Here is a 13422-nt window from a genome sequence, read left to right as displayed (position 1 = left end):
CCCAGTCTTCAATGCACTACCACCACACTGTCAAAGATGTTGCTTGCTGTATGTTTTTGCTTCTCTTTCAATATTGTTTGTAAACATAGCAACTTCTTTGGTGAAAATACACAGTAAATGTCTGAAGATGGCCTTGTAAGCCAAAAACCGGTTAACACAACAAAAGTAATGTTGTAGAGCAAAAACAAACTGGTGCTTTTCATTTATTATAATGTTGTTCTACCAAGAACTGAAGGAAGATTCTGTTAACATAATAGTAATTACATTAACAAAATGTCATATTATTATTTATGACATTTACAAAATCCATCATTCTGTTGGCTCTATGCAAATAAAATGTAACTACCTAAATAAATCTTCAGGCCATTGGTGGCCCAAACTCTTTGGGCTTCCAGGTTTAGGTTTCCCATTTTTTCCACTGCTTATAGTGATTGCCTGGATTGTTACTTAGAAAGGACACACTCAATTTCTCTTTCCTTCCTTTCCCAATATGATCTCATCCCCAATCTCTGATGACGTCATCACTGATAGCATATTAAACACTTATATTCCATGGCGACCTGAAGACCGGTATAACAGTTTGCCTCTTCAGGAACTGACAAATATTCTCCAATCACAGAATTTAAAAAAAAATGCAAGCTTCCCAATCTGTTCTGTAGGGATAATGTGTCAACAAAAATAACCAATGTTTGAAAATATTACTGGATAGATACAAGATCTACTTGCCAAGTGTTGACTGTAGAAAACACATACAAGGATCATGGAAATACACAAGCATTTGGAGCCATTGGCTCCTTCTTCTGGCAGTAGGACTGAAGGGAAAGGTAGAGTGATGAAGGAAGAAGGTGGGTGACAGTGAGAGTTATGGAAAAGTTGCCCCGAACCTAGGGTCATGGGAGACTTTATGGATAGGATGATGGAGAATAGGGTACTAAGCAAGATAGAGATTACTGAAAAATAAATCATGCAAGAGTCAATAAGAGCAGAAAGTAAAGTGCATTATACATGCTAGACAGGTGTTGGAGAGGGCAGTGAGGTGGGGGAATAGGCAGGTTGCAAAATTAAAGATGTAGAAAAACGGAAGAGGAGTGAAAAAGAGCAACAGTTACTGAAAATAAAAGCTGAGATCACAGAAACTAGCACAAATGAAGGGCCAGGTGGCTGGTAAGAACCAACCACATGGCAGTTCCAACATGCAGAATTCTGAGAAAATTGTGTGAGGCACATATCTGGAAACAGGCACTGAAGTCATAACAGTCATGTTGTAGAGCATCCTCTGATACAGGATATTGTGTGTTGCCAGTATACAACTTCTGCCTATGCCCACAAATTATAACTGATAACATGGGCAAACAGTGTTCATCTGTATCTACATCGTACACCACAAGCCACATATAGGTGTATGGTGGAGGGTACTCTTTGTACCACTGAGTCCTCCACTCATGAACAGCACTTGGAAAGAAGCCTCGTATTGGCTCTGCTTTCTTGAATTTTCTTCTTGTGGTCATTGCATGAAATGTATGTGGGAGAAAGTAATATGTCGTCCGACTCTTCCCAGAAAGCGCCCTTTCAAAATTTCAATAGTAAATCTCTCTCAGTGATGCACAATGTGTCTCTCATAACATCTGCCAATGGAGTTTGATGAGCATCTCCATAACACTCTCATGCAACTAGGTGATGATGTAATGAAACATGCCACTCTTCATTGGATCTTCTCTATCTATGCTATCAGTCCTATCTGGTATGGATCCCAGACAGATAAACAATACTCATCAATCAGTCAAACAAGCACCTTGTAAGCCACTTCCTTCATGGATGAGTTACATTTCCTTAAGATTATTCATATGAATCTAAGTTTGGCTTCTGCTTTTCCAACTACTTGTTTTATGTGGTCATTCCTCTTAAGGTTGCTCTGAATAGTTACTCCTAGATATTTTGTGGCAGATACTATTTCCAGTGGTTTTTCATCAATAGTGTGGCTACAGAATAGTGGATTTCTTTTTCTATGTAAGAACAATATGTTACATTTATTTACATTCTGGTTCAACTGCCAACTATTCATCAATTCTCTGAAGCTCATTCTGCAAATCATTACTGTCTTATGGCATTGCTACTTTGTTATAGAAAACTGCAACATCAGTGAACATTCCACCTGGGAAAAATATATCTAAAAACAAAGATGATGTGACTTACCAAACGAAAGTGCTGGCAGGTCGACAGACACGCAAACATACACACAAAATTCAAGCTTTCGCAACCAATGGTTGCTTCATCAGGAAAGAGGGAAGGAGAGGGAAAGACGAAAGGATGTGGGTTTTAAGGGAGAGGGTAAGGAGTCATTCCAATCCCGGGAGCGGAAAGACTTACCTTAGGCGGAAAAAAGGACAGGTATACACTCGCACACACACCCATATCCAACCACACATACACAGACACAAACCCTGGGGGGTTGCCTAATACTACCTGCCTCCATTGTGGCATGATGTATTGCTGGTGGGATGTCAGATATCAGTGAAACCTTTGCACTGCACTTGCCGAGAAATTGAGAATGCTAAGTCTGGCAAGTAAAATGTCAAAGCTGACAGTGTCAAAGGCATTACTATACTGTAATAAGCTCATAATAGTTGCTTCTTGTGCATCCATGGCAATGTCTGCTTGTGTCTGTGCACGTGCGGCCGGACACGGGTGTGTGTGCGAGCACACACCCGCCCCTCCCTCCCCCCAAGGCAAGTCCCCCCACTCCCGGGACTGGAACGACTCCCCACCCTCTCCCCCAAAAAACCCATATCCCCCCATCCCTCCCCCTGTTCACCACAGGATCAACAAGCCCAGCTATAACCAACACTTTTTCGCCTTTTTTCACACCAGATCTCCAGTTGCTTTCCAGTTCACCTTTATCTCTCCCCATATATTTATATTTTTATTTTCATTTTCATTTCAACCTCATGTTACACTTTCCACCTTCTAATACCATGTCACCCTCACACCATCCCCACAACGACCCCATTAAGTTTTATTTACATTCCCTCCGCAAACATGCCTTTGCCCTAGCCAGATTACACTCCCATATTTTATTTTCTCAAGCTTGTCTGACATTTGGCATTACCCCCAAAGGCCTCACACTTAAAGTTCCCATCTCTGGCTGTAACCCTTCTTTCCATCAGTCCCTATACCAGTTCCAAACTGAACAATTCATTGCTCTCACCCACCTAATCCTTCACCTACACATCAACTGAGCCAATGAACACACCCGTCAACTCCTATCCTTAATAAAAGTCCTCAGTTTTTCCTCTCCCACAGCCACACTGGCTGTTCAGAGCATCCTCCTACAGGCCAACCGCAAATTAGAACAGCATGCCACCCTCCACCTCAAAAAACTATCCAATCTCCTGGTTTCCCACCTCCAGAAAGGCAACTCTCTCACCCTTCACAACCTTTCCAGCAAACCTCAACCTCCTCTCATTGCACACAGACCCAGTCTCTCCCATCTACTCAATCTCCCACTTCCAGCTCCACTCCCCCCAAAACCTCAAAATTCCAATCAACACAATCTGGAACCACAACACCCTAATTCAGTAGTTAACCTCTCTCCCAATCTGAAATCTCTGTCCTATCCAAAGGCGTCACCTTCAGCCCCACTCCCAGATTCAACCAAACAGCCCGTGTCAAAGATTTACTGTCCTACACCCGTACACTCTGCTGGAAATATCACTTTGCCACAAAGAAAAATAATCCTACTCCTAATGATCCAACTCCCCAAGACACTATCCAAATTGAACCCTGCCTGGAACAGTTCCGTCCTCCGTCACAGCGGGACCCACCTCCTCTTCCTCAAAATCACCCTCTCCAAACTCTCCAGGAATTTCTGACTTCCAGCCTTGCCTCTCAATCCCTCTAAAAAAACCTTAATCCTACTCCCAACATCACCACTGCTGAAGCCCAGGCTATCTGTGATCTGAAGGCTGACTGATCCATCGTCCTTCTTCCGGCAGACAAGGGTTCCACGACCGTGGTACTTGATCGTCGGGAGTATGTGGCTGAGGGACTGCGTCATCTTTCAGACAATACTACTTACAAAGTTTGCCAAGGTAATCCCATTCCTGATGTCCAGGCGGAGCTTCAAGGAATCCTCAGAACCTTAGGCCCCCTATAAAACCTTTCACCTGACTCCATCAACCTCCTGACCCCACCAACACCCTGCACCCCTACCTTCTACATTCTTCCTAAAATTCACAAACCCAATCATCCCGGCCATCCCATTGTAGCTGGTTACCAAGCCCCCACTGAATGTATCTCTGCCTATGTAGATCGACACCTTCAATCCATTACATGCAGTCTCCCATCCTTCATCAAAGACACCAACCACTTTCTCGAATGCCTGGAATCCTTACCCAATCTGTTACCCTGGAAACAATCTTTGTAACCATTGATGCCACTTCCTTATACACAAATATTCCGCACATCCAGGGCCTCGCTGTGATGGAGCACTTCCTTTCACGCCGATCACCTGCCATCCTACCTAAAACCTCCTTCCTCATTACCTTAGCCAGCTTCATCCTGACCCTCAACTTCTTCACTTTCGAAGGCCAGACATACCAACAATTAAAGGGAACACTCATGGGTACCAGGATGGCCCCCTCGTACGCCAACTTATTCATGGGTCGCTTAGAGGAAGCCTTCTTGGTTACCCAGGCCAGCCATCCCAAAGTTTGGTACAGACTTATTGATGATATTTTCATGATCTGGACTCACAGTGAAGAAGAACTCCAGAATTTCCTCTCCAACCTCAACTCCTTTGGTTCCATCAGATTCACCTGGTCCTACTCCAAATCCCATGCCACTTTCCTTGACATTGACCTCCACCTGTCCAATGGCGAGCTTATCTGTCCACATCAAACTCATCAACAAGCAACAGTACCTCCATTATGACAGCTGCCACCCATTCCACATCAAACGGTCCCTTCCCTACGGCCTAGGTCTTCGTGGCAAACGAATCTGCTCCAGTCCGGAATCCCTGAACCATTACTCCAACAACCTGAAAACAGCTTCCGCATCACGCAACTACCCTCCCGACCTGGTACAGAAGCAAATAACCAGAGCCACTTCCTCATCTCTTCAAACCCAGAACCTCCCACAGAAGAACCCCAAAAGTGCCCCACTTGTGATAGGATCAGACTCTGAATATGGGTCTCCAACAGGGATACGACTTCCTCAAATCCTGCCCTGAAATGAGATCCATCCTTCATGAAATCGTCCCCACTCCACCAAGAGTGTCTTTCCGCCGTCCACCTAACCTTCGTAACCTCTTAGTTCATCCCTATGAAATCCCCAAACCACCTTCCCTACCCTCTAGCTCCTACCCTTGTAACTGCCCCCAGTGTAAAACCTGTCCCTTGCACTCTCCCACCACCACCTACTCCAGTCCTGTCACCCGGAAGGTGTACACGATCAAAGGCAGAGCCACGTGTGAAAGCACCCACATGGTTTACCAACTGACCTGCCTACACTGTGAAGCTTTCTATGTGGGAATGACCAGCAACAAATTGTCCATTCGCATGAATGGACACAGGCAGACAGTGTTTGTTGGTAATGAGGATCACCCTGTGGCTAAACATGCCTTGGTGCACGGCCAGCACATCTTGGCACAGTGTTACACCATCCGGGTTATCTGGTTACTTCCCACTAACACCAACCTGTCAGAACTCCAGAGATGGGAACTAGCCCTTCAGCATATCCTCTCTTCTCGTTATCCACCAGGTCTCAATCTCCGCTAATTTCTAATTTCAATTTGCCGCCGCTCATACCTCACCTGTCTTTCAACATCATCTTTGCCTCAGTACTTCCGCCGTGTGTGTGTGTTTTTTTGTCTTTCCCTCTCCTTCCCTCTTTCCTGATGGGGTGGCCGTTGGTTGCGAAAGCTGTAATACCTGCCACAGGGGGTAGGTCAAAATGCACAGAGGCGTAGTGTGCCAAGTCAATTCGATCACATGGGCGTAGCTTTGTTTCCTGGAGAGCTACTACGAGTGGACAGTGCAAGCATAGCGGCAACATTAAGTCGTTGCGGTTGGAGTGAATGCTGTGAATATTCCAATGAAGAAGTGTCATCATGAGAAGAAAAAGAAAAAGGAGAAGCAAGAAGGGGTCACCTCGAAGGCCACTGAGGGCCTGGCTTCGAGCGAGCACTGCTGCCGCCATCAATAGGTGGAGAGTCATCCTCCATTTTTTCAATAGGTTCGTCGGCCACCATGTTAAGATGGCCGGGAGGGGGAGCTTCCTCTGCCAGTGAACAGCCAGATGTTGTGCGGCCAGGCGAAATGGATGACGGTCTGGGGCAGCAACCGCTGGGTGGAGAAGGAGAACTTTGCTTCCTATGAGCTTTCTTGGAAGGTTGTTTAGTTGAAGTACTGGTCGATGGCTGGAAGTTCGGGGTACGTAGGAAGTCCTCACGGCACGGTTCCTTCTTGAAGGCCCGTGCATCTGACTTCTGGGACTTAGTCTTGGCAGAAGCTGATGATGGTGCTTGTGTCTTAGGGGTGACGGGAAGAAGAGGAGATGTTGACCGGGCGATCTTAGCACTGGCCGAACGAACGACCGTAGTGCTAAAGGTCAGATCGCATGTCTGTGTCAACAACTCCCTGGTAGGTTGAGGAGACATGAGGACAGTACTGTATTTCCCCGCTGGGAGCAGCGTTGACTTCCTACTAGCAAATAGCTTGTGAGCAGCTGAGGTGGAAATTTTCTGTTTGACCCGAATTTCCTGTATACAGCATTCATCCTTGTAGATGGGACAGTTGCGGGAGGATGCTGCATGGTCACCCTGACAGTTCACACAATGAGGAGATGGAGGTGGACAGTCACCCTCATGGGTGTCCCTGCCACAAGTGAAGCATTTAGCTGCATCAGAACACGACTGGCGGGTGTGATTAAAATGCTGACACTGGTGGCAGCGCGTAGGTGTCGGGACATAGGGGCGAACCGAAATAACCTCATAGCCCGCTTTGAAGCGCGACGGCAGCTGAACACTATCAAAGGTCAAGAAAAGGGTCCAGGCCAGTACAAGGTCATTGTCGACCCTTTTCATGACCCTATAGACAGCCATCATGCCCTGCTCAGCAAGGAAAGACTGAATCTCCTCATCAGTCAATCCGTCAAGTGATCTAGTATATACCATACCACGTGAAGAGTTCAAAGTGTGGTGAGCCACCATCCGGACAGGGAATGTGTACAGGAGTGTGGCCCGAAGGAGTTTTTATACCTGAAAGGCACTCTCAGTTTCTAACTGTACAAGACTTGACAGGTCCGGCTATGGCATCTATGCCCTTCTGAACAATGAAAGGGTTGACAGATGAAAAATCTTTTCAGTCCTCAGATCTAGAAACTACGAGGAACTTTGGGGCAAGCAGTAGCATTTTTGTCACTGGGGCTGGACAAGTTTCCGCTTTTGGGCAGAAGTCGCGAGAGAAGAAGAAGAGAAATCCATTGCGGACGAATCCCCATGATTGCCAGAGTCTCAGATGGCGGGCTCCTTCCTTGTGGGGACACTCTCAGAGGGCGCTCCCACCTTAGGTGAATGTTTACACCTCAGGTCACACCTCCTGAGTAATGGACGGAGGGACCAATCGGCATGGTCGGAAGGTGTCAGCTCAGGCAATCGCCTCTCCCTGGGCCTGGCCTTTATCAGGGGGTACGTGCGTGCCTTACTTGTCTACCCAGGGCGGGGAATTATGCATTACCCCATCACTGGCAATGCGTGTGAACGCGTGGGTTGGCCTCCAGGCACACACCGGGAGGAAAAAAAGGGGGAGAGAGGGAGATAAAGGACAAACTGTCTCAAACACTGAGGCGGAGACCATAGAGTGGACAAGAAGGCAAGGTAAAAAGTAAGGAAGACAGGGAGAACAAACAAAGGAAGGAAGAAACCAAAATAACCACAAATGTAAGTCGTTGAACCGTCCACCTCTGGACGCAGATGCAAACTACCCCCTTGAGGGGGAGGGACTCCTTTTAGTCGCCTCTTACAACAGGCAGGAATACCTTGGGCCTATTCTTACCCCAGACCCACAGGGGGAGCATGTTAGACTAGCCGCTCTAATTTAAACTCTTTAATTTTATAAAAAGTCACTGCGTACTGCAGGGCGCATACTAGTAATTATGTAAGGAAGTTTCCACTGCGCACAGATGAGATACCGACGTGTGGATAATCAACATGTCACTAGTGATTCATGTTGTATTCCCAATGTAAGTAGCATAGTGCACTTCAGTCATTATAGTTATGATTAACACTGTTGTGATTTCGTTATTTGTTTAATCCATGATCCTAAAATTTCAACATTATATGTAAACTGTATTTTCAGTATTTACCTCATTTTAGCTCAGACATAACATGGCCCATGAACCTCCTCCCTACAGCGACGAAATTGTCAAAGCATGTGTCCAATGCCACCTTATCATGGTTTAAATACATTCGCTGATTTTTAAATATTTCCATCCATCCCAATTATAAGAAAACATAAAATAATATAAATAATCATATTCACATACATATGTATTAAATTATTTACATTGGCAACATGTTTGCCAGAACGTTATTGGTGAGCAAATTTATTTATTTATTTTTTTTTTTTTTTTGTTTCATGTTTCATCGCTAACATTACTCTGAGAAATCACCAAGAAGGAATGGAAAGAATATTAAATCCAGAAAGCATAATGGAAAATCTGGTCAGACTGTGACAACAATCACCACAACAGAGAAGGTAGGACAGACTTATCATATCTATCGCATTTGCACCAGAGTCAATCTTTCATTAACTCGCGATATATAGTGAAGTTTTGCAAAAGTTAAAAAGGGATTTTTACTGCTGAGTGTGATTTTTTAAATAAAAAAAAAAATTATTCAGATTTTCAAAGTACGACAATAATTATTGCAAAATGGCTGATACACAGCTCAGTGGAGACAACATGGCATGTAGATACATCGTCAATAGTAGATCAACTCTCTGCATTGTTTGAATAACAGTTACATACAAGCTAAACATTGTAGATACTCATTTGCATTTACTTTACTGAATTTTCAAAAAAAACTTACTACACTTTTGCTATTGATATGGTCATGACTCGTGGTATGGCAAATAGAATGGATAACATAAACAGTTCGCCTACTGCAAGTTCCGTATCCAATGAAGACGCATAGAATTAAATTACGCTTGCTCAAACAAGCGAAGCAGTAAATGAAATACAGAACCTAAATAATCTAACCGTAGCAACCAACAGTAACATAGAGTCACAAGATATGGAAACGGAATCAGTAGCAGTAAATTCTCACGATTTACCGGGTGCAGATAATGTTCTAACAGTAAATTTCTCACAATTTATCAATACAGTCATGCAACAATTTCAGCTAATGAATACAAGTTTACAGAACAATGACAAATAGTTTACGGAAAAATTTCAGGAAATAAACAAAAAACTTGATGGTAATGACGCTAAATTAACCAAAATTGGTACTGACTTAAACAAAAGGATCAATATAATGGCCACCAAGTTTTCAAAATTAATAGTTTTAGCAAAACATAATGTAACCAAAATCAATGTTCTTGAAACCAATGTCAAATAGTTAAGTTGCACGTGTGACACCATGAGGACAAAAGTAGGAAAGTGCGTCACTGCTCATGATGACATCACAAAGCGTGTCACACAAGTAGAGACAGATTTAGAAACCATGACAAAGACAATTGACCAGACAATCAAATTAGAGACAGACAGATGAATTTCGAATGAATGAATGAGAGAGAGAGAGAGACAGACAGAGACAGCAGTGCTTGAATGGGGATGAATAGATGATTATCAGGACAACAGTCCCTGAGCGGAGAAAATCTCTGATCCAGCTGGGGATGAAACCCGGGCCCTTAAGATTGACAGTATGTCACACTGACCACTCAGCTACCATGGACGGACAATGATTTAATAGAAACAAGCAGACTGCAAACTGACACTGGACACTGAAGCCAATAATCAGTCTACTTTATTTATTAGTTTTGGCCATATAAATACATAGTATGTGATCCGTTTGGTTTGTTTACTGAATCAATGAGAAACATCAGCTTAAAAAAGTAAAATAGCATCATAGTGTTCTCAGTAACTATTCCTTTTCTTTGCTCCCCTTCATTTTTCTGTATCTTTCATTTTGCAGCCTGTCTATCCCCCCCCACACATCTCCGCCCTCTTCCCCCTCCCCATATATGCCTATCATGTACAATACACTTAGCTTTGAGCTCATATTGACTCTGCATGATTTTTTTCAGTAAATTGTGTCTTGCTGATTACCATATCTTCCATCGTTAAGCTCTCAGGTTTTCAAATCTCATCCAGTGCAGGCACCGAGGATCAGTCTTTCCTTCTCATCCTGTCTGGTAAGTCTCCTCCGACCTAGGGTTTTGGGCAACTTTTCCACAACTCTCTCCATTTCTTAAGTCTTGCCAGTTTTCTTTCTTCAGTTCTCATTCTTTCCCTTCAAATCTTCTGCTAGAAGGAAGAGCCATTGGCTCTGAAAGCTTCCACATTTCTATATCCTTTATACATAGTTTCTGCTGCCAACAGCTTGGTGAGTAGATCATCTTATTTTTCCAATTATACTGCAGCCATCTTCATGATAGTGATGGCAACATGGCTGTGAATGAGGTCATGGTTGGTGTGAGAGTCAGTTACCATCTGATATTGGTTTACGAGTACTCAGCAAAAAGATTGCGAGAATTCAATTCCATACAGTTGGAACCAAAAACAAAAAATTAGTAGTTCATACCACCACAAGACCATAAATGAAAAAGTTGTTGTTAATAATCTGTGTCCCTGACATTGTATCTACAAGTAAGTTTCAATATACCATTTCACACTTAACACTTAGTCTGCTATTGACACTATTTTATTCAACTCCAGTTGGTTGTGACAATTGCAATGATGCATCAAACGGGCTACAGTACCTTTTCCTACATTTTTATTACATGATACATTATTATCTTTTTTGCAGTTTTAGGAAAATGGTGTACACTGACACTTAAGTAAAATGCTAATCCGTGTGCATGCACAGAACTGTATTGCAGGTTTCCTAATACAAACTAATCTATCAACAATATATTAGATGGAGCAAGTGTTGGACTGAGTATAATGGAGCAGCTAGATGAGGCAAGCAAATAAATCTGTAACAGTTATGCTACAAACGAAGAGTTTTTGCTTGTCTTTTATTGTTAGCCAAAATTAGCAGCAATGTATTTGTGTACATGGTAACTCCAAACTGTGACAAGCTTTGAGAGCACTTGCCTGCTAAAGGCAAAGGATCCAAGTTCGAGTCTCAGTTTTAATCTGCCAGGAAGTTTCACATCAGCACACACTCCACTGCAGAGTGAAAACTTCATTCTGTAAACATCCCCCACTCTGTGACAAGCCATGTCTTTGCTATATCCTTTCTTCCAGGAGTGCTAGTTCTGCAGCATTGCAGGACAGCTTCTGTGAAGTTTGGATGGTAGGAGATGAGGTACTGGAGGAAGTAAAGCTGTGAGGATGGGTCATGAGTCATGCTTAGGTAGCTCATTTGGTAGAGTACTTTCCCACAAAAGGCAAAGGTACTGAGATAGAGTCTCAGTACAGCACACAGTTTTAATCTGCCAGAAAGTTTTGTATCAGTGCACACTTTGCTGCAGAGTGAAAATTTCATTCTGGAAGCTTTGAGAGGTTGTGTGTTTGGGTGGGAAGGAGTGTTTTATGACTGTGGAACATGTATTATGATTAGTTGGGTTTATTAGCACAGAATAGAACTACTGAAGCTAATAAGTTATTGGAGGTAATTTGCCATACTTTTTGTGGATTTTAGAAGCAGAGTGTTCACGACTTTGCAATAAAAATATTCAGAATGAATCTCTGAGATTGTATTTATAAGGTGACTTGAAGTTCCCTCCATCCCATTCAGTAGCGGCTGGTCTCACCGTAGTGGCAGCGCCAGCAGACCTCTTCTGTGGCTGTGTGTTGGTTGGCCAAATATATGACAAGTCTCCTTACACATCGGTGTAGCAGCTGTGAATTGAAGTTCATCTGTGAGGAGAGATTGTGTTGATTGATCTGATTTCTCAGTGTGAGAGAAACCTCGAATTGCCAAATTTTTCTATACATGCTTAATTTTAATGGCTGTGTTCTGGATCTTCCAAGCTCTGACTGACAAAAATGCTCCTCAGAGAGCACAACTCCCCTTCCCTGGGCTATGTTTTACTCGGGTAACCAGTGCTTCCCTTTCTGCTATACTCCCCAGAAAAAGTTGTGCCTCGCTATTCCTATCTCTATCCCCCGTCAATAAGGCAGCTTCCTTTTGGCTCTGTTGGGCTCTCTGTCACTCTGAAAAACATCAAGATGAACCACTGTCCATAGGTCTTAAATCCTTAAACAAAGTTTTTGTAAGAGCTATGTGTTTGGTGGCATCTCAAAAATTTCAAAGGCCTAGCTGGGAGTTCGGCTGTAAGATAGCAATCTCTGGCACGCATCCCAAAGCCAAATTTTCTGCATTTGGCAGTCAGTAGCATCTTTCACTAACATTACTCCTCACTCCAACTCGTAAAACATTTGTGTGAGCGAACACTACAGAATGTCTCGACTGTTGTCCAATTGCACGGTGGTGCCGTTAGGGATCATAAAGACATTTACTGGGCCAGGCTGCCACAGTGAATGTTTCCCCTCACTGCTGCTTTTCAGATGAGCTCAGCCGGGTCCCCAACTGTTCAAATGCTCAGCTCAGTCTGTGTCACTGAGTGTGCTTCCAAACATCCCCTTATTCCCAGCTAACGTACAAATCTGTTTTAAATTACTCTCTAAACTGACAATCACTCACACATTTAATATCAATACCATGCTTCATTCATAATTAATTGTGCAGCTCAAGGTGGGCCTCTACTATGAACTCACAAGAATTTGTGTATGTTGTATGACAGCGTTGAAAAATTGTCCTGTAACAATTATTATAGCTTTATACTTAGGTCTGCATCATTTTATGGCCACAGAAAGAAAGTTCCTGTTTCAATTGAAATTTAAGCTTGGAATGTGAAATATTTTAAAATGTTGTGCAAATGCCCCATTCCATCACATTAGTTAGTGTAGGTGGTCACAGTTTGGAAGAGTCCATTCAGGATGGCAGACAGCTGGTCATACATCATACCCTCATAGAGTACCATGCATGAATAGAGTGTAAGAAGATTTGCTAGCTGATTCTCAAGGGAATGAAATATATGGTGAGAACCTGGGATCAGGATGACATACAAATGAACTAGCATATGGTTTAAGTCAAGTGATTAATAGCATACTGTAATGGGAAGCAAAAACAAAATTTTCACCACGATATTCCTCATGTCAAGCTATGACAAAGTGGGCAAAGTTCTGTTGAAAGAT

This window comes from Schistocerca serialis, chromosome 12, assembly GCF_023864345.2.
Source record: "Schistocerca serialis cubense isolate TAMUIC-IGC-003099 chromosome 12, iqSchSeri2.2, whole genome shotgun sequence".
Classification (NCBI taxonomy): Eukaryota; Metazoa; Arthropoda; class Insecta; order Orthoptera; family Acrididae; genus Schistocerca; species Schistocerca serialis.
This window is presented reverse-complemented; position numbering follows the sequence as displayed.